This window comes from Arvicola amphibius, chromosome 6 (genome assembly GCF_903992535.2).
Source record: "Arvicola amphibius chromosome 6, mArvAmp1.2, whole genome shotgun sequence".
Taxonomy (NCBI): Eukaryota; Metazoa; Chordata; class Mammalia; order Rodentia; family Cricetidae; genus Arvicola; species Arvicola amphibius.
The window spans coordinates 147562228-147583360 of NC_052052.2; the positions used below are offsets into that span (position 1 = coordinate 147562228).

A 21133-nucleotide genomic window follows, 5' to 3' on the forward strand; every position below is an offset into this window, starting at 1 on the left:
GTGCTATAAGAAGCAATTGCCCCTCCCCCCAAAAAAGGCAAAATAAAAAAATAGGGAAAAATAGTTAATACAAGGACCTGTGACATCAGTCCCACCCAAAGTCTTGCCTCCTAACATCACCTTCAAGGTTAAGGCTTTGGTGTATAGATTTTGAGAAAGGAATTTTCAGACCATAGTAAATATCATAAGCACTTAGTAATCTCAGGTTCTGACAGTAGCTGAAAACAGATGTGCAGATTTAAGACCGATCACAGTGCCATGGGACTTGAAAGCTCAGATCTGCTGAATTCGGGTAGAGACTTGGGCAAGTTCTCCCAATCCTTCCCGGTCTCAACTTACTCATTGTTAAGTGGCCACAGTAAGAACGTATAACTCATAAAGCTGCCATGAAAAGAAAATGAGGGGGGGGGCAGAAAGATGACTCCATGGGTAAAAAGCTCTTGCCACACAGTGGTGCAAACCTGGTGACCTGCGTTCTATACTCAGCACCCATATAAAAATAAAGGGGAGAATGAACCCCACAAAGTTGTCTTGACTTCCATAAGAATGGCTGGACTGGTGTGGAAGGTCCTTCTGTCTGTGTGTTGCTTTTATTGGTTAATGAATAAAGAACTGCTTTGAGCCTATGGCAGGGAAGAACAGAACTAGGTGGGGAAAGCTAGGCTGAATGCTGGCAGAAAGAAGGGAGGAGTCAGAGAGAAGGCATGGAGCCGCCAGAGATAGACGCTGGGAACTTTACCTGGTAAGCCACAGCCACATGGAGATATACAGATTAATAGAAATGGGTTAAATTAATATAAGAGTTAGCCAATAAGAAGCTAGAGCTAATGGGCCAAGCAGTGATTTAATTAATACAGTTTCTCTGTGATTATTTTGGGTCTAAGCTAGCCGGGTAGCCAGGAACCAACTAGTGGCCCCTCCCCTTCAACACTAGACCAACCCCCACTGTGCATAAATGCACACAATAGCAAATAAAATAAATTTAAAAGTGAATTAATTGGTATATACAATAGCTTGGCCGTTTGGTAAATACTAAGAGTGGTGGTACTGGGAGGTGGTGGGACCATCTGAAGGTGGGACTTTAAGGAAGGAGGTTACATAGTTAGGTTCATGGTCTCTTCCTGTTTCTTTCTCAGCTTTCTAGCTGCCAGGAGGTGAGTTTTACCCTTAAAATTTCTACATCTAAGATTTCCTTACAGGAGGCCTTACAGTAAAATGTCCAAGAAAACAGCGAGGCTGAGTGTTAGTGGGAAGGACACTGCTCCTTACCATAAACGAGAACTGTCAAGATCATGAGACAAAGGGGGACCTTTGTTCTCACAAAGCTGATAAGCTCAAGTATTCTGCCACACTGGCAAAAAGATGAGAAGCAGACTTTCCACAAAGTGACTCAGAGTGTAGCAGCTCTATCAATGCCATCTTAACTAGCCATGAGCAGAACTTAACAGTAGTTTAAAATGATAGACATATGGGTTAGACAGGGTTAAAGAAACTTCAGTCTTATTGTAAGAAGTGGAATACTTTATTTAACCCTAAACAGAAAAATTAAGAGTGGAAAAAGGAAAGTACCATGCTGATATCATTCAAAGAGGAAGGCACAGAAGAGAAAGAAATGTTGTGAAAAAAATTAAAGTGGGGTCTATTCTATTGAGCCAATCAATTTGAATGGCATAGCCACACGTTGGGGCGACATCAGTTGGGGTCCAGCCTTGATGAGTTTGTATGTTCCTGGGTAGGGGACATATGAATTAGAAATATTAGGCAAGAGGAACAGAGGTACAAATGAAATACAGAGACATAGGACAGTACCAGGAGGGCAATCCCATGAATACTGAATGTACACATGTTTATTTCTTATGATCTCTAACTACCCCAGTCCAAAAAAGGGGAAGAAAGCAAAAGACATTTTTATCATGATACAAGGAACAAAGTGATTACCATTTTAATACCAAAACACCAAGTAACCCAAACCCTAGGTCAAGACCTTATGTCAAATCTCCTGTCAATAACCTTGACAGAACAAAACTAGGCCTAAACTCTCTGACTTTAGTCAAGGTGGAATGGATCCACTTCTGTGGGCTCCCACACTTGAAAGACTACTAGTCTCTGATTCAGTCACTGAAATGAGAGGTGAGAGAGTACCTGCCTAGCATGCATAAGGCCCGAGGTTCCACCCCTAGGTCCACAGGTAAGAATGGGAAGATCACCCAGTGACATCCGTAAAGGACATTGATAAACCTCATTCCTTTCTTCCACGGGTTATTAGACATCACTGGCAACAGGGTGAAAAGTCTGCACAGCATAGTCAGTATGTACATGGGTATAGGGCCATCCACTGAGGCATGGGCAACCTATTGCATAGCCCCTCCCCCAACAAGGCTCAGGAATCATCACGGAAGGAACATGAAGACTGTAAGAGACACTTGGTTGCCCATAATAACTCAATGGTAGAATCCTGTTGTTATGGTTTAAGTAAAATGCTGCAGATCCCTGAGTGGCTGCAGCAGGCAGCGGGCCATGAGACCACACCACAGGTCCCTGAAGTAACAGTAGGCAGCAGGCAGAGGGTCCTGAGAGTAGCCAGTCCCAGGCAGGGATGATGCAGTTCCCTGACTGAGTGACTACACTGGGCCACAAGGGAGTTGCATGGTGGGTGAGAGACCTCAATGGGGCAGTCAGTCCCACAAGGAGAGACTGATAGATGGGCATGCCACGAGACCATGTCACAGGTCTCCAAAGGCAGCTGGTCCCAGGCAGGGAGCCATGTGGCGAGAGACAGAGATATGGATAGGCACGCCATGCAGAGTAAGGTTGGATATTTATTTAGTGGGTTATGGAGGGGAGAAGGGGAGAAGAGCAGAGAGAGAGGCAGAGAGAGAAAGAGGGAAAGAAAGAGAGAGAAAAAGAGAGAGAGAAGGAGGGAGGAAAAAGGAAGGGACTCAGGCTGGAAGCTGAAGATCAGCTTGCCTCAGTGAACAGGGGAGGGAGTGGGCATGGCTTGTCTCTTAAAGGGACAGAGCAGACCATTACATCTATTGCTAAAGACTCCACACACACTTGTGACACACTATGAAAAAAATCAAGTTGGTACTGACCAGGAGACTTCCTTCTTGCTGTCTACTTTCATAGTACTTGCTGGTGCTATGCAAACCATGGGACAGGGTAATTCATCAGCAGACTTACCCAGATATGAACGACAACAAAGACCAGCATGGCAAGATATGCTCATGGGTGCAATAAAGGCACAAATATCATAACAGTAACCCGCCGCTTTCTGATTGGATTTAAGGCCCATCTATAGGAGGAAACACATGCCAAGTACTACAAATCAGGCAAAGAGCGTATGGTTGGGGAGGCTCATGGCCCCCTGGGGTGAATATACTATTGTTGTTTTGCTAAACAGATATAGTACCACTGCCCTCTAACTTCATATCTCTACAGATTAGTGCAGCTCTTAGACCTCATCAGAAAGGTTGCTCTGTGTAGTGAGTGGTGGTTAACTGGTTAAAGTGCAAAAATGAGTGACGAGTGCTCGGTCACAAGTTGGACATCTACATGATATCACTCCTCAAGCTCAGGGACCATTGTAGAAGAGAAGGTAGAAAGACTAAGAACCGGAGATTAGGGAGGTCCAGGGATCAGCAGGACAGTGTCTTCTAGACATGGAACAGCTGCAGCACCCATGAACTCAGAGTGCTGTGAATGCCTGCACAGGACCCACATGGGATCAAGCTAGTCAACATTCTAGCATGAAATACAAAGGAATTCATGGGTCCCACCTCTAATTGAGGGGCTTTGAACAATTTATGATTTCTGGAGGAGGTGAAGTTTCTTTCTTTCTTTCTTTCTTTCTTTCTTTCTTTCTTTCTTTCTTTCTTTCTTTCCTCCAAGACAGGGTTTCCCTGTAGCTTTGGAGCCTGTCCTGGAACTAGCTCTTATAGACCAGGCTGACCTTGAACTCACAGAGATCCAACTGCCTCTGCCTCCCAAGTGCTGGGATTAAAGGCGCGCGCCACCACTGCCTGGCTAGAGTTGGTTTTCTTTAAGGTCCTGATAGGTCAGTCATGCCCCAGAGGACAGCCCCACACCCAAAGCATATAGATAGTAAAAACTAGAGTTGGTGAGTTATTAAATAGTAATTTCATTGAGAAGAGTAAGGAGATAGGGATGGGCCTGGGAGGAGTAAATGAACTAGATGACAATGGGTATGAAGAAAATAAATTGTATGCATCTGGCATGGTAGGACTCTTTTAATCCCAGTACTCAGGAGACAGAGGCAGGTGAATTTCCATGAGTTTGAGACCTGATCTACATAGTGAGGTCCAAGGCAGCCAGGACTACATAGAGACTTTGTCTCAGGAGTGAAAAATACAAAACCTAAACACACATAATGGCATTCTCAAATAACTCTTAAGATATTTTTTCAAAATGATTGTAAGGGCCAGAGGTTATGGAGGACTTCTGCAAAACAGAATTTTCTGGACATACCAGGACTATTGCACATCATGAATTCACAGTGGCTGTGATTGTATACATAAGACATGTGTAAGGTCAAGCCAGCCAAGCTTCTAGCAGAGAGGAGGGAGGGATGTGTCGGGGACCAGCCTCCAAAAAGATACCTCTTGCCAGGGTAGAGACATGGGAATTTAGAAATATAGTAAAGTATCAGAAGACACGAATGAAAATAATAAAATGGAGAAACACAGAATAGTATCAGGAGGGAATTCCAGTGAGTACTGAAATTCACCCATGTTTAATTTCCAATTGCTTAAAATACTGCTGCTCACAAAAGGTAGGAGTAAGATAAAAACTGCATTAACATGATACAAAAAAATAAAGAGACCAGTTGAATGTTGCAGGCTACATTCACCCCATCCATCCATAGTTAAACATTCTGTTGCCAGAACAAAACAAGTCATGCTCACACCCTAGACCAAAATATTCTGCAGGGTAACCACTCCCTGAATGGAATCCATTGTTATCTCCTTAAGGGAACTAGAACTTAGTTGGATCCATAGACTTTTATTTGAGGTAGGAACAATCTTCTTCTCTATACTTGAAATACAAGGTCTGGCTATTAGCCACACCTGTTGACAATAACCTTGAGAGAGCAGAAATCTCTGTTGTAAATCTAGGTGGGACCTTTGTTTGACACCTTTGTAAAAACACAATACCCTTGAAGGACTGGAGGTAAATTCCAACTCTTTGACTTTTGATCAAGTAGGAAATAGGCTCACATTTTCGGGTCTCCACAGGGACGAAATAAAATTCCACCCCAGCTGAGGAGCTATTGTCAAATAATGGCTGCCAAGGGAAGGAGAGTTAGTTTTCATTTTTTTTTAAAAAAAAAAAAAAACAAGGGAATTGTGTATAAAGATGGTGCTTGTGGTCACTGCATGCTTATCTCAGCAGCTGTTCAATTTCCAGCATCCAAGTGACACAAATGCTTACACTGCACAGTCACCACACTGCACTTACACTGCTCAGGCACTGCACTGCACCGCACAGGCACTGCACTGCACAGACAACACACTGCACTTACACTGAAAGGCACCACATCGCACAGTCACTGTACCACACTTACACTGCACTTACACTGTAAAGGCACTGCACCGCACAGGCACTGCATTGCACAGACACCACGCTGCACTTAAACTGCAAGGAACTGCAGCACACAGGCACTGTACCACACTTACATTGCACAGGGACTGCACCACATTTACACTGCACCACACTTACACTGCATTTCACTGCACTGCACTTACACTGCACAAGCACTGCACTGTGCTTACACCACACAGGCACTGCATTGCATGGTCACTGCACCATACTTATACTGCACAGGTACTGCACCATACTTACACTGCACAGACACTGCATTTCATGGACACTGCACTGCACAGACACTGTGCTGTGCTTACAGTGCACAGGCTCTTAAGCTGCCTCCCAAGTGCTGCAACTATAGTAATGCACCACCATGCTCAATATAATTGGATATTTTGCTTTATTTTTATTTATTCATTTTAATTTTTGAGGTTTTTAGTTTTTATTTTATGTATATGAGTGTTTTTGCCTACTGTATATCTCTAAATCACACGCATTAAGTACTGAGGAGATCAGAAGAGAGAGTTGGATCCTCTAGGACTAGAGTTACAGACAATTGCAAGCCACTTGTATGGGTGCTGGGAATCAAACCTGACTCTTTTGGCAGAGCAGCTCGTGTTCTTAGCTACTTTAGTATCTCTCTAGCCCTCTGGATATCTAACTTTAGAGAGACAGTCTCACTAGAAATTTAAACAGAGATGTCTATGCTTAGCAAGTAGTGATCCTGCTATGATTTCAGTGGATTTTGGAATAGACCGTTTTCAAAACAGTGAATAGCTGGTGTCTTAGCTTGGGTCTCTATTGCTATGAAGAGACACCATGACCACAGCAACTTTTATAAAGGAAATCATTTAATTGGAGTTAGATTATAAGTTCAGAGGTTTAGCCCATTATCATCATGGTGGGAAGCATGGCTGCATGCAGGCAGACATGGTGCTAGAGAAGGAGCTGGCAGTTCTATCTCTGGATGGGCAGGCAGCAAGATGAGAGAAACACTGAGAATGGCTTGGGCTTTTTAAGCCCCAAAGCCTAATGACACACTTCTTCCAACAAGGCTATACTTCCTAATCCCTGTCAAGGATCTCCACTCCCTAATGAGCAAGTATTCAAATATGAGAGCCTAAAGGGGCTATTCCTAGTTAAACCTCCACAGTAGGGCAGGGCTCCTCAGCATCTCACCACTCCATAGCTTGCTTTCTTTTAGTGAAGAATAAATAGTCTTTTGTTGGAAACACTGGCCATTTTACATCGAAAATTACTTTATAAGGTTCTCTTTTTTTAATATTTATTTATTTATTATGTATACAATATTCTGTCTGTGTGTATGTCTGCAGGCCAGAAGAGGGCACCAGACCTCTTTACAGATGGTTGTGAGCCAGGAATTGAACTCAGGACCTTTGGAAGAGCAGGCAATGCTTTTAACCACTGAGCCATCTCTCCAGCCCAGGGTTCTCTTTCTTTAGCCTTACAAAAAAATGTACAAGAAACTAGAGGTGCCTTATTAGTTACTTTTCTCATTGCTGTGACAAAATTCCGGATGAAAGCAACTCTAGGAAGGGTTTATTTAGCTCCCAGTTCATGGGTCTAGTTCACCTTAGAGGGGAAAGCATGGCAGCAGGAGCTGAAGCAGCTGTCACCCTTTATCCAGAGTCAGGAAGAAGAGAGGTGAGTGCTGGTGCCCTTGCTCCTCCTGGGCCTCCAGTCCATGGTGCCACCCACATGCAGGGTCGGGCTTTCCCATCTCAGTTAATCCTCTGTGGAAGCCAAGCACTCCCATAGGCATGTGCAGAGGTGCATCACCTCAGGGAAGCAAGGATTGGCCAGTGTTGCAGGAGAAGAATGCTGTACTGTAGCTCGCATGGAGTGTGTGTGTGTGTGTGCAAATACACATACTTGCTTGCTATGTGCATGTGAGTTTGACACTGGGTCTTCCTTATGTTTCAGGAAGAGTCTCTCACCGGTTTGCTTTTCTGGTCTTCAGGTTGAACCTCAATATCTGTCTCTGAGTTTTTATTAATCATGCTTCATTTAAGAGATCTATAAAACAAAAATACCTCTAACCTGTAAGCCCCTCTTACCCAAGGACAGGTAACTTCCTGGAATACTCGGGGCTTCTGTTCATGTAAAATAACAAACCATATGTTTCCCTTCTGTAAACAAGGTTGATCATCCCAACTGCACAGGATGCACTTGATCACACATAGGCAGGAAGTGCGTCAGGATGTATGTTTACCTATTACTGGACAATGGAGGGAAGTACATAGCCCTGTGGGTCTTGCCTTTATAAGTTCTGTCTAATGAAATTTGGTGCCATACTCTGGGAATCCTGGGTATGGCGCTAACCAGTATCTGGGGAACTGGCTAGTATTTAATAAAGCTTGCTTCAAATTTGGCTCAAAACTTGTGGTACGGGCTGGAGAGATGGCTCAGAGGTTAAGAGCACTGACTGCTCTCCCAGAGGTCTTGAGTTCAATTCCCAGCAACCATATGGTGGCTCACAACCATCTGTAATGAGATCTGGTGTCCTCTTCTGGCCTGTAGTCATACGTGGAGGCTGAACACTGTATACATAATAAATAAATAAATCTTAAAAAAAAAAACTTGTGGTACTGGTCTTAGTTTCACCCAGTGGGATTAATAAATCTTAGGCTAGAACCCTTCAGAAGCTTGCAGGCTTGGCCTATGTCTGCTGTGACATCTGTGGGCTGTGGCAGGATGGGAAGATTGCATACTGATGGTGATCCAAAAGTTCCTTGAAAGCTTCAGCCAGGTGCTAGTGCTGACAGGCCAACATAGGTAAGCCCAGTGGAGATGCTGGAAGTTCAGTGGTCGCTGCCATGACCACATAAAAAGGCCAATCTCAAGTCCTCTTGCCAATGGGTGTGACCACAGAGGCTAGAGGAGCCTTGTCTTGGGAGCATAGTAGTGTGATCCTAGAGACCATTTCCAAAGTTCTAATGTTGGTATCCTTTCATTGCGCAGTAGCTTTGTGCTGTAAGGGTTCACAGCGTTGGGTTGTTTGACTAACAAGCATGTCATAGCCACCTTAGGTTAATTCATTAGCATATCAGGGCCTGTCTTGGCTCTCTTGCCTAACTTTTTTTTTTTTTTTTTTTTTTTTTTTGGTTTTTCGAGACAGGGTTTCTCTGTGGCTTTAGAACCTGTCCTGGAACTAGCTCTTGTAGACCAGGCTGGTCTCGAACTCACAGAGATCCGCCTGCCTCTGCCTCCCGAGTGCTGGGATTAAAGGCGTGCGCCACCACCGCCCGGCTCTTGCCTAACTTTTTAACAGTTCTCAAATCCAGGCTACCTTCAGATATTATAGAGCTCAGAGCTTGAAGGAAAATTGTTCACAGATAAATCTGATCTAGGATTTCTTATATTTGTGTGTGTGTGTCCCTTCGGCCTTTTGGAATTTGGGGGAAAAGGAGTTTCCTTTGGGCCTGACGCATATGCACACACATAAAACAATAGGCACTGTGAACAGATCCACAAAGGGTGTTCTGTACGGTGTGGAGAATGACCTACAACACCCATACTTTGTTTTTTCGAATGAGTTTACTAGGTGTACAACAAGCTGAAGCAAGAGAGTAAATAACAGGAGCTGGGGAGATAGCTAGGTAGACAGAAACATTGGGCGTTAAGAACATTCCTCAGACATCAACAGAGGAAGCCTCACGGAGACTGCCAGTTGGAGTTCACAATAAGAGAATCCCCAGGTAGAGCCGAGTCCCCGCAGGGAAGCTTCCCAGGAAAAGAACAACCAGTACTAGACAGAGATAATCTCAAACCCTGTGCTCACCTCTCACAGTGGAAGCTGACTGGGGAAGCTGAGGCAGTCACCTGGAGTTTCTAATTGAGTTTTCCCCTCCATGGCTGAGCTTCCCAGGGGCGAATTTTGGCCCCGCCCCCCTGCAAGTATGTTTGTATACTGTGCTAAACAATAGTCACCTCTGTTGGATGGTTCACTTTGTATCTCTTCTCAAGGACATAATGTTTTTAGTTTTGGACTGTTTTGCTCTTCTTTCTGGGGTTGGCCAGCCTATCCCTAGACAAGTGGCCTTGAGGACGCTTTTAGTCCTGCAGGCTTAAAAGGGCTTAAAATGTCTGGAACCGTGAACTTCTCAGTGAGTACAAACAGCACGTGACAATGACCATGCCCACCGGCTTGCACTTGGGTGCTGAGGACTTGAACTCTGGTCCTCCCACTTGTGCAGCAAGTGCTTTAGCCACCGAACCATCTCACTAACGATCTGAACTTTTGATAGTTGATGTAACTCCTTCAGAATGAACAAGAATAGCTTAACCCATCCCCCAATGTCCACTATTTTCTTAGGCTCTATGGCCTAACACACCCATGTGACTGGGTATTCCCAGGACAATTCCCAGGCATCTATGACAAAAGAGTTGATTCCCAACTGCTGTCTAGGGAGTGGACTGGCAATAAAACCGGATTTCATGCCTGCCCTTTGGCCTTTATAATGGGGTGAAGGCCCAGGAATAAAAAAGCAAAAAACCCAACGCTGGCTTAACAGACGGGATCAGTGCCATCCAATATAGGTGAGAGAAGTGAGGGCGAGCCAATCATGCGCTGTCAGGGGAGGATAGCACTTAAAAGCGTTTGTGTGTGTGCTGTGTAGAAGTAGCCCGGGTGGTGGCAGTGTATCAGAGGACACGGAAGGAAGTCAGCTCGCTGTGGGAAGGGCTGGACCATGCTTTTGCTGTGTACATCTTAGAGCTCTTCACGCAGTAAACATCCCCACCACCATGTGATATTCCCTGAACACAGCAGAAACAGGTCTGAACATGCATACTTAGTGTCCCCTACCTGGGATGGTGCCTCCAGATCTCTTGCGGTTCACTTGACATATGTTTGGCCAGGATGTAGAAGGGCTGTGTCTTTCTTTATTCAGCAGTGATGCTGGAAGATCTTAGGGTTTCTGTTGCTGTGAAGGGACATCAAAACAATGGTGACTCTTAGAAAGGAAACCATTTAACTGGGGCTGGTTTACAGGCTTAGTTCATTGTTATGGCAGGAAGCCTGGTAGCACGCAGGCAGATGTGGTGCTGGAGAAGGAGCTGAAAATTCTGCATCTTGATCCATAGGCAGCAGGAAGAGGATTGAGTCACTAGGCCTGGCTTGAGCTTCTGAGACCTCAGAGCCCACTCCCAGTGACACACTTCCTCCAATAAGGCCACACCTCTTAAGAGTGCCTCTCCTGAGTGACCAAGCATTCAAACACAAGTCTATGGGGCCATTCCTAAACCATACCAAACCACTGCAGAAGGGAATCCTGGAGGGGTTGGGAATTGTATCTGTGTCTGCACAATGTCTAGTTGCCAGACATTTGAGCTTTGATAAAAAAAAAAATGACTGTTTGGGGCTGGGGATATAGTCAGGGTGTGAACTGCATGCATGAAACCCTGGGTTCACTTCCGCACTGCATGCACTAGGCATGGTGGAACATGCCTGTGATCCAATTCCCTCCATAGCCCAAACCATGCTAGCAGGCACACTGGGGCAGAAAGTTCGCTTGGCTTTTATTCTAATGCAGGTGAAGGTTGTATCTGTCTCCTATAGGCTGGGGTCTGGTCTCCCAATCTTTAATGATCGGATAGCTTTAAAAGAAGCAGCACAAAGGATATGAAGAAAACTGGGGAGACCATTAAATTCCAGGGATACGGCAGGCCTAAAACAAACTTTACAAAATGGGAGAGATTTACAGAATATTGGCCCTTATGACATTCGCTACGTTCTCAGCAGGCAGGGGCAAGAGGCTCCATTTCCTTCCCATGTCCTTCCCTATGTCCCCTTATTTTCTAACTTGCCTCTGCCTCTGTGGGATATACCTAAGGATCCATCTACAGATTCTAGCTGGCCTTCAGTAGTTGTCAGTGAACCTTTTCGTTACCCAGTTTTGTCCCTTTTGATTGGAAATGTGGATCAAGATCAACTGAGTAGCAGAGACTGTCTCACATCAACTTTTCAACCCTTGGGGTGATAGGCTAGTAAGGGGAGGAACAGCTATCTTTCTGGAAATGGGGAGACATTTTCCTAGCATTCAGACCCTGTTCTTTTTTTCCTCTCCTTGTAGTTCCTTCCTTGTTGTCATGGCAACTGTTGACTAGTGTGGCTTTGGAGGTAAGTCATCTGCATGCAGATGGGGTTATGGGGTTATAATGAAGTTAAAAGTTTCATGACGTCACCCTGGCAGCCATCTTAGGCTGAAACTAGTTTCAGTCAGCCTACTTGAAGAGGAACTTGGGCTCACTCGCAGCCTGTCCTCAAGGATGTGTAAGATCAGGCCTGGATAGTGTTACTGTCAACCGAAAGGCTGTGGAGTCTGAGGGTTGGGACTCTGAACATGCCCCTGGGGGCAATATCGTAACTTAATTGAGGTGGGAAGATCTGCCCTCTGTGGGTCACTGCTCTCTGTTCCTGACTGTGACCACCAGCTTCAAGTTCCCTCCACTCTGACTACCCCATCATGACGGACTGCACCTCAAACTGTGAACAAAGCAAACCCTCACTTTCTTCAACTGCTTTTGCTGGGATGTTTTATTATAGCAACAGAAGAGTAAGACAGCTGGATGGGGGGTTCAGGGTTAGTACCTGCTCTCAGCGCAGCTTTGGTCTGGACAGTGGAGACATCGCAGAGGACAGAAACAAGGGTGCTCACAGGAAAAGACCTGGGAGACAGAGGCTATTAATCTCACCGGGCGAGAATAAGACCACTACCACAATTTTTTGAACCGAATTTGAAGCAAGCTTTATTAAATACTGGCCATGACGATGGGCACTGCCCAGGTCCACACCCGGGATTCCCAGAGAATGGCACTAACTTACATTAGTCAGAGGCTTATAAAGGCAAACCCACAAGGCTACACGAACTTCCTGCCTTTGTCCAATCAGGGGCAAACATACATCCTGACATGCCTCCCACCATATATGATCAAGAACATTCTGTGTAGTTGCGGCAAGCGAGCTCTTTACAGAAGGAAAAACAGGTGACTTTTTGTTACCTTACGTAAACAGCCCCCGATATTCCAGGACATTATCTTTCTTGGGCAAGTGGCACTTACAGGCTAGAGGCATTTCTGTTTTATATTTCTCTTAAGCGCAGTAACTGAAACCTGAAACACAACTTTAGCCTCGGGCACACATCCTAACCTCCTCCAGCTTCCTATGATACCAAGTGTGACAGGCACCTGGAGAGGTACTGCTAGGGGTGGCTATGCTCAACTATGTCTGACCCCACTTTCTTACACTGCAGCCTTCTCATCTGAGATCTAATGACTTTCACAGACCCCCACCCCCCATGGTGGCCTTGTAATGAGTGTTAGAGAAAACTTGAGTTGCTAAAAGTCAAGTCTTTGGAGAAACAGCTAAGCAAACAGTCCTGGGATCCATCCCCAATAGTGAACACACTTGCTGTGGTATTGTATATCTGTAATCCCAACACTCTTGAGGGTAGAAGCATTTGCAATAGAAGTCCAAGTTCCTCCTTGGTTACATAATGAGTTGGAGGCACGGCCGTAGACTATGGCATTCTATGTCAGAAAAAGCAATCAAGCAAGTGGTCAATGAGCAAGACAGAAGTTCTAGAACCAAGCACCATTTTGAACCAAAGTTGCTTTAGTATTCCTGGACCTACCATATATCCACGTTATGCTTGTGGCTAGAGAAAAAGCAATGTGCCTTTAGTAACTCAGAGACCACATCTGCCTTATAGAGCTTGGTGCGCTCAGTGAGTAATCTGCAACCAGCAGAGGCTCAGCTGGGATGCCGCTGAGATTCGCTTGTAAACAGGAACACGCTCATGTTAGGCTACACCTTGTTCACACAGCAAGCAAGGGTGCAGTTGACTATTTTGGAGGCTGCTTTAGGCCAAGCTTTATTTATCCTTAGTATAGAGGTAGTTTTAGGCCAAGCCCAATTCAACAAAAGTGTAGTGGTTGTGGCTCTAGGAATTCTGTCCCTGTCCTTGTGAGACCAGCTATACCAAGATCCTCTAGTGAGAGGGGCCTGACCAGCAGATCAGTAAACCTATAGTTGCGGATGTCAGTCGTGGAGTTAGCAGGAACTTTACTGTAGGTCATCATTTAACTGTGAGAATCCTTGTCAGCAGGCAAAACAGCCCAGAATGGCTGCCAGCAGCCCAAGGAGTTCACTAATCCTCAAGAGGCCCTCAGGAATATAAAGCAGGATCCTTGACTTTATTGCAGAAGAGAATTTTAAGAAGAGTCAGTAGGAAGCAAAGCTAGAGTTTATTAGATTTTTAATAAAACATTTTAGATTCTGTTTTATTTGGGTCGGTGTGAGTGGCAGAGTGCAGGTGTGGCGGTCAGGTGACAACCCTCAGAAGCTGGTTTTCTCTTTTCAGCATGTGGGCTCCAGATCAAACTCAGGCTGCCTCCACCTCTGAGTGCTGCTGTTAAAGGCATGTGCCACCATCACCCAGGAAAGTTCAAGTTGAGCTGGATATGGTGGCATATGCTTGTTATCCAAGCTCTTAGGAGGAGGACGCAAGTAGATGAGGAAGGAGTTCAAGATGGTCTTTGGCTACATAAAAAAGTTCAGGCCAGCCTGGTCTATATGAGATCTTGTCCCAAACAACCAAAAGTCAAAAACCAACCAACCAAACAACAACAACAACAAACTAACTAACCTTGTCCCCAGATCCAATTTAGGCACCCACAGCTCTAGGGTGTGGCTTATATATTTTTTTGACAGTTTGCTGGAGACCATCAGTAAAGGCAACTTTAAACCAGGGGTTGGGAAGACAGGGGAGAAGGTAAAGACATGGAGGGTTTGGTTGGTCAGAATTGAGGAGAGTGTCTGCTAGTGCCCTCAGACGGGTAGAAGCCAGGGATGATGCCATCCTACAGAGCACAGGGCAATCATCCTTAAACCCAGTCATCCAGTCAGGCATTGGGGAGGCTTACACAGGAAGACCTTAAGTTAAGGCCTACCTGGGCTTTACCTAACACATCCTAGGCCAGCTAGACAGCGAGACCCTGTTTCAAGCAAAACAACCTCAAAACTCTATTCTTCCCAATAACCAGGTCCCAAATAATCAATACTGCTAGGCAGATGTGATGTCTATTCTTGGTTGTCAACTTGACTACATCTAAAACTAAAAGCCCCAAAATGGCTGGACACACCCGCGAGGGATTCTTGCTTAATTACATCATTTGATTGAGATCTTTGAGGTGAGAAGATACAATCTGGATCTTTTGAGGTAGGGAGATAAACCTTTAATCTGGGGGCACACCTGCCAGCAGTCTATTGAAAGGACACGGGAGAAGGAAGCTTGCTGTCTTTGTATGCTTGTTCTTGCTCTCACTAGCAAGTCCATTGCTTCACTGACATTAGATTCCACTTCTTTGGGATATCAGTGTATACTGACGACCATCAGCCTTGAGGATTGAACAACTACTGGATTGCTGGACTAGCTGGACCACAGTCTGCAAGCTATTCTCATAAATCATATATATGTATACACACACACACACGTTCCTCTAGAGAACCCTAACACAACAGAAACGCAGGAGCTTCACCAACGAAACAAAGTGTTCCAGACTAACCACTCCAGCCTCCTTCCCATCACACTCTTCCTTGCTCCTGTCAGCCTTCACTATCAAACATTCAACACAACAACAAAAGGTAATCATCTCTCAATGCTCACGAGGCTGGCTGTGTCTCGACTGAAATTAGCCCTCCCGTTGGTCGGTTGACAAGGTTGATTCTGACAAGAGTGTCATCTGAGACAAGCACTTTAATTTGAGCAGGCACGTATCAATCTTATTTTAAAGAAAAAAAAAAAGTGCCCAAAAAGCGCTGCGAACTAACAACCGTGCTGCGGTTTGTAGTGCACTAAGGGCTTTCCAATAACGTCTTGTAATTCGACCTGACAACACTCTGGCTTATGACAATGCGGCAGTGCAGGAGCACTCGAGGAACCGGGTCGGTGACCGCCTGGCTCGAGACTCAGCTAGGGGTTAGGAGACAGGAGCACGCCAGGCTGGGTGAGATCCAGATGAACCACCAGGTCCCGCTCGAGCCCCACCCCCTCCAAGCCAAACCATTCTGGATGTTTCCTCTCTCCCCCTTTCTGCACACAGCCAAGCAGATCCTCAAAAGGCGTCTTAACTCGAACCGAAGTCGCACGGATTCACGTGCGATCGGGCGAAGTCTTGGCTTGCTGCCTCGCGAGGAGCTCGGAGTGACTTCTAGGCCAGTGGCTGCAGCGAGGCCATGCCAGGTGTTTGTAGCAGGTGCTCCCAGCAGGTGTTCGCAGGAGGCCCTGGGCTTTGCAGCTGAGCCGAGCTTCCCGGCCTCTGCGCAGTGCGGCGTGCAGCAAGGCGGTGGCTTCGAGGGAGTTTGGCGAGCCCATCCATATTTTTTAAAGGGCTCGCGTCCTACAACCCAAAGCTTGTTGCTCGGCAGGGTCGAGGGTGCACCTGCGCTGTGCACGGTCACGTGACCCAGCCCCCCTGCATCTCCGCAGCTAGCCAGACCGGGAGACAGCGGATGCAACGTCTCAGGACAAAGAGGAAGGATAGTTCCTGAAACCAGTTCTCCTGTGCAAGTGCAAATGACGGCGCCCGGACACCGGCGAGCAGCTCGCCCTACGCCTCCCTGATCCTGCTGTGCTCCTAAGGGAGACCCGGTCTGCGCGCGGCCCGCAGCTTCCCGGCGCGCACCTGGCGGCCACGGGTGCGCGCCCCACCCTCCAGGTGAGCAGCGCCAGGCCCCGCCCTCACCGCAAAGCTCCGCCTCCTACCCGCGCCTGCGCAGTATCTCCGGCGGTGCCGGGCGCCGGGGCGGCGCGGCCGTCGCAGTTCGGCGGGCGCAGTGCGCGTGCGCCGTGGCGGCCGGGGGGCGGGCGGCGGCCGCGGCGAGAAGCGGGGGTGGGGAGGCGCCGTCTGGCTCGGGCTGGGCCGGCGGGGAGCACGAGCGAGCCACGGCGGCCCCGTGGGCAGCCTCGGCGGCCCGCAGGTGAGACGGGCGTGGGGCCGGGCGGTGGCCTGGGCGCAGGACTGTGAGGGGAGAGCGGGTGGGCCTCGCGGCGCGCGGACCCAGGTGAGCGCAGCCCGCGGGCCCCGGGCGCATTGTCCGCGGGCGGCGCCCCTCAGCGCCCCCTGCCGGCCGGGCTCGGCGGGGCCGGGGTGCGGCGGGCTAGGGCCGGGGCGTTCGCGAATTCCTTTGTTCGTCGCCCCCGCCCGGTCCCCGCCGCCCCCGCCAACATGGCGCTGGCGGGGTCCCTGCCCCTGCCCGGCGACCGCTTCCCGCGCGCTTTGTTCCGCGCGGGGCGGGGGGGCGGGGGAGGCGGCGGGCATTGCGTAACCGGGCGGGGGAGGGGCGTGGCGGGACCCCTGCGGCGGCGGGTCACCCTGGTGACGCCCTGCCTGGGGGGCTTGTGGCTGGGGCCCGTGTGACCTTGGGTTTGCCTCCGGCTTCGCGCCGGCGTGAAGCGCGGTGTGGGTACTGCGCAGCGCTGGGGGTCGCGGTCCCTGATGGCTTCCTGCACGGCTGGTGCGTTCTGGGCCTTTCCTGGAGGAGGGGGTGTGGGGTTGAGAAATGGCTTCAGTCAACCACGTCGTTGCCTGCGCATCACAAAGTTTGTTTACGCAATTGTTTTTATATTGATTTGGTTTTTATAATCAGCGAATTGGCTTTCGGGTTTTGTAAGGGTTATTCTGTTTGAAGTCTTACTCCAGGCTTAAAGGTTTATTTATCGTGTGCATCCACAAGCCGTACAAGGTACGTTTAAGTGTAAAGGATTTCAGTGTGACCAGTGCCGAAGATGGGATCCGCACCGAAATGCGAATGCCTCAGTAACTTTCCTTGGAATTTTCTGGAAAAAACTGCAGCCTGAAAGGATTGATGGAGAGTAATTGCCTTCTGCATGGCTTTTGTTAGGCTGTGAAAATGAAACCCGATCTCAGTCGTTTTTACCTACATATCCTGAAGCACACTTTTGAGGTGGTGAAATTTTGGAAAGATAGAGGCGAGGAGGCTCATCTTTAGCCTTCTTTTTCACCCCTTCAGCATTAGTTAATGGGAAAACGGAAAAAAAAATCGGTGTCTGATTTATAGAATGTTCATTATCAGGTTTGATAACAGTTAACGTTACCTAATATAGTTATAAAATGTGTAGCGTTTCTTACAATAAGTAAAATGAAATTAGCTTAAAATCTTACTAAAATGCCTATGAAATGGATCAAGCGAAAGGGTTTTCAGTCTAAATTAATTTGTATGAAATCTCTTGTACTTTAGACTGGAGACTTAATATCCTGTCTTGGCCGGGAGTGCATGAGGGACCATATTTTTATGCTTAGGGATTTTGAAATATATGTGTATGGGTGCTTTGTCTGCATATTTGTTTGTGTACTGCATGTATGCGTGGTGCCTAGGGAGGCCAGTAGAGGGCTCTGATCCCCTGGAACTGGAGTTGACAGTTGAGTGCCATGTGGGTGCTGGTAATCAAACCTGGGTCCTTTGGAAGAGCAGCCAGTGAGTACGCTTAACCGCTGAGCCCTGCTTAAGATTGTTAAAAAATAGACTTTGATTTGTAGACCTTGTCTGATTCCACTGTTAGTGTTCAAAGGAGATGGGATAGCTCAAGACAGTCGTGTGAGGTTGCTGTCCTGTGCTCCACATCTAGTCTTTACACTTGGTTGCGCCAAGATTACTTAGGATACCATCATCAGACTTAGCAACAACGGGCATGTAACTCCAAGGGCTGGTGGCAGGGGCTGGAAATTCAAGGCCATTTTGGGTAAAAGTCGGAAGGAGGCTGGAGGGAGAGCTCAGTGGTAGAGCAATTCCTCTAGTATGTTAGAAATACTTAAAGGGAGTCAGGCGTGGCACACACCTGTAATCCCAACATTAAGGGATGGAAGAGACAGGAGCACTAAAGTCTCAGGCAACACAGACCTATTGTGGGGTATTTAGAGGTTGGAAATGATGTCTGCATGCCCATTAGTAGAATCTCAGTTTGCTGAGGAACGTTTAAATACAAGTATTTTCAGCTCAATGTATATTCTTTCCCTCTTTCTAAATGAGAAGCTGCAAGATGCTGTTTTAACTAGCTGCTTTGTTTAGTTTGGAAGCCTGGTGTCTTAAAAAGCATGTTTTGGAGTGGTGTGGCTGGAAGTCAGGATTTCCCCCTCTTGTATTGAACTCACCTCTGCAGTACTGGTCAAACACGTGGAGTGGAGACTTTAAAGCCCCGTTCCTGAGCAGCAGACTGGGAGGAGGCCTGTCCCAGTGTAGTTCCAGAAACAGAAACACAGCTGGACAAGTCAGTGTTGATCCTTTTCCCTTCCTTCCCAGCTCTGCCACAGTTACTAGTGCCTTGTCTTTATGAGGAAGCAAACAGCTTGCTTCACACTCTTGTAATATTGAATCTAGTTTAAGTTAAGTCCTTATTGGGTGCCTAACTTAAAATTTTCCTAAGTCAGAGCTGGAAAGGGGGCTCACTGTTAAAAGCACTTGCTACTCTTGCAAAGGACTCCTGTTTGGTACCTAGCACCCATGTGGCAGCTCAATAATGAGGTTTGTAGTTCCAGTTTCAGGGACCACTGCCCTCTCTGGCCACCATAGACACTGCTTGCACATGTATGTACATACAGGCAAACACCCATGAATATAAGATAGAAGTAAATCTTTTTTCTTTTTTTTAGTTTTTTCGAGACAGGGTTTCTCTGCAGCTTTAGAGCCTGTCCTGGAGCTAGCCCTTGTAGACCAGAGATCCGCCTGCCTCTGCCTCCCGAGTGCTGGGATTAAAGGCGTGCGCCACCGCTGCCTGGTGTAAATCTTAAAAAAAATAAATGATAGATTGTATTAGGTTCTTTCCACGAGTCCTGTAGGACTTAAGTACATGATAAGAAGTGTGTCTGGAATCTAACATTTTTTAAAAAAAATAATTTTATGTACATTGGTGTTTTACCTACATGTCTCTGAGAGTGTCAGATCCCCTAGATTAGTTACAGACAGTTCTGAGCTGCTGTGTGGGTGCTGGGAATTGAACCCAGATTCTCTGGAACAGTAGCCCATGCTCTTATTAGGAAGCTATATATGCTTAGTGTGTGTGATGGACTTACACGTTCACAAATACCTGAGAAGAGAAAGATGTGCTACACAGGACTAAGAGTATTTAAATAGGAAAGAAAAGAAGTCCAAATGGTGGGTGGGGACAGAAAGAGAGTTGACATTGGTAGGAGTTAATAGTTTGCAGTGGGAGAAATTTTTCCATCTGTTCAGGCTTTGAATATTCAGCTAAAAGTTAGATGTTACCTTTTATTCTTAGGAGGCATAAGTACCTTATCAGGAATAGGCCAAAGTTCATAACAGTTTATTCCTTGTTTTTCTGTCAGTTTAGTGGCTGCACCTTAATCTACTCATTTTAAAACTACTGTCTGCAGTCAGCATCTGGCTGCTCAGACCATGACCTGGTGAGATTTCCTGTCCCGCTAGCACTGGCTCAGCACCAGCCACCAAATGTAGGTTTTAATTAAGTCAGTATCATCTGTTTACCAATACTCAGGAGTCACATGTTGGGGTGAAAACCTGCTAGATCAGAGAGGCTGAGAAGCAGTCAACTGGCCTTCCTTTTTGCCAGAAACCCAGCAAGAGAAACTTCTCTCCACTCCTCCAAACCAGAAAGATTTAAGCAAATCTCTTAAGTTTCTCCCTACTCCTTCCTGTGTTTTCTCTGTCCATATTCCTGGCTCCTCCATCCTTCTATCCTCTCTGGCTGATTCCTGTCAACTAGTTGCTGGCTCTGCCCCCAGAGTTTACTTTTATTAACATGGTCTCGGGGGTTCACAGTGCATCCTGTCCTGCAGCAATCCTGGCGTATGGTGACTGCAGTGGACACTGAGGTGCAGCGTCACCTTTGGTTTCAGTGGCTGATTTGTATGAGAATAAACTTGAAAACACGTTGAATACCGTATTTCATATGAATGTAGTTGTTACATATTTGTAGTAGACTGTAGTTGGTATTATTTGAGATATTGTCTCACTGTGGTGCTGGCTAAACAGGGACTTAAAATATAGACCAGGTGGGCTTAGAACTCAAAAGATCTGCCTGCCTCTGCCTTTGTAAGTGTGGGAATTAAAGAAACAAGCCGCCATGCATTGCCAGGTGTTCATTATGTCAGGAAGCCATCTTAATGTAGGACCAGTACTAGACCTGAGTTCCAGAGCAGTGTGGGAAGTGGTTTGACCTCTTAGGCAAGTGGTGAAGCCCACTGAAGTCAGGACTTATCTCATGTCATTCCATGTGGGCCTTAGCCACATTTTGGCAGAGTAAGTGGAAAAACCAAAGGTTATTTTTCTAAGTGCTGAAGATCAGGTTTTATGCTGGAGTAGTAACTATTTAAAAAAATACTCTTTGAGATTTTTTTTTAAGATTGTAATAGTCTTCCTTCTTTTTCTTTTTTTCTTTTCTCTTTCTGGCAGGCTCTCATGTAGCCCAGGTTGGTCTCAAGCTTCTTCCCCTCCTACCACCACTTCCCA

At 46.7% G+C, this 21133-nt stretch overlaps 1 protein-coding gene across 1 annotated transcript in view; it reads left to right on the forward strand.

Annotated features, from left to right (window-relative positions):
• Window positions 1-16482: 16482 nt before the first annotated feature.
• The window catches only part of Spin1 (spindlin 1), a 50234-nt gene continuing 45583 nt past the window's right edge, over window positions 16483-21133 (forward strand). The window contains exon 1 of the mRNA XM_038334578.1: window positions 16483-16606. The gene's annotated coding sequence lies outside the window, so the exon portion shown is untranslated. The remainder of the gene's footprint in view (window positions 16607-21133) is intronic.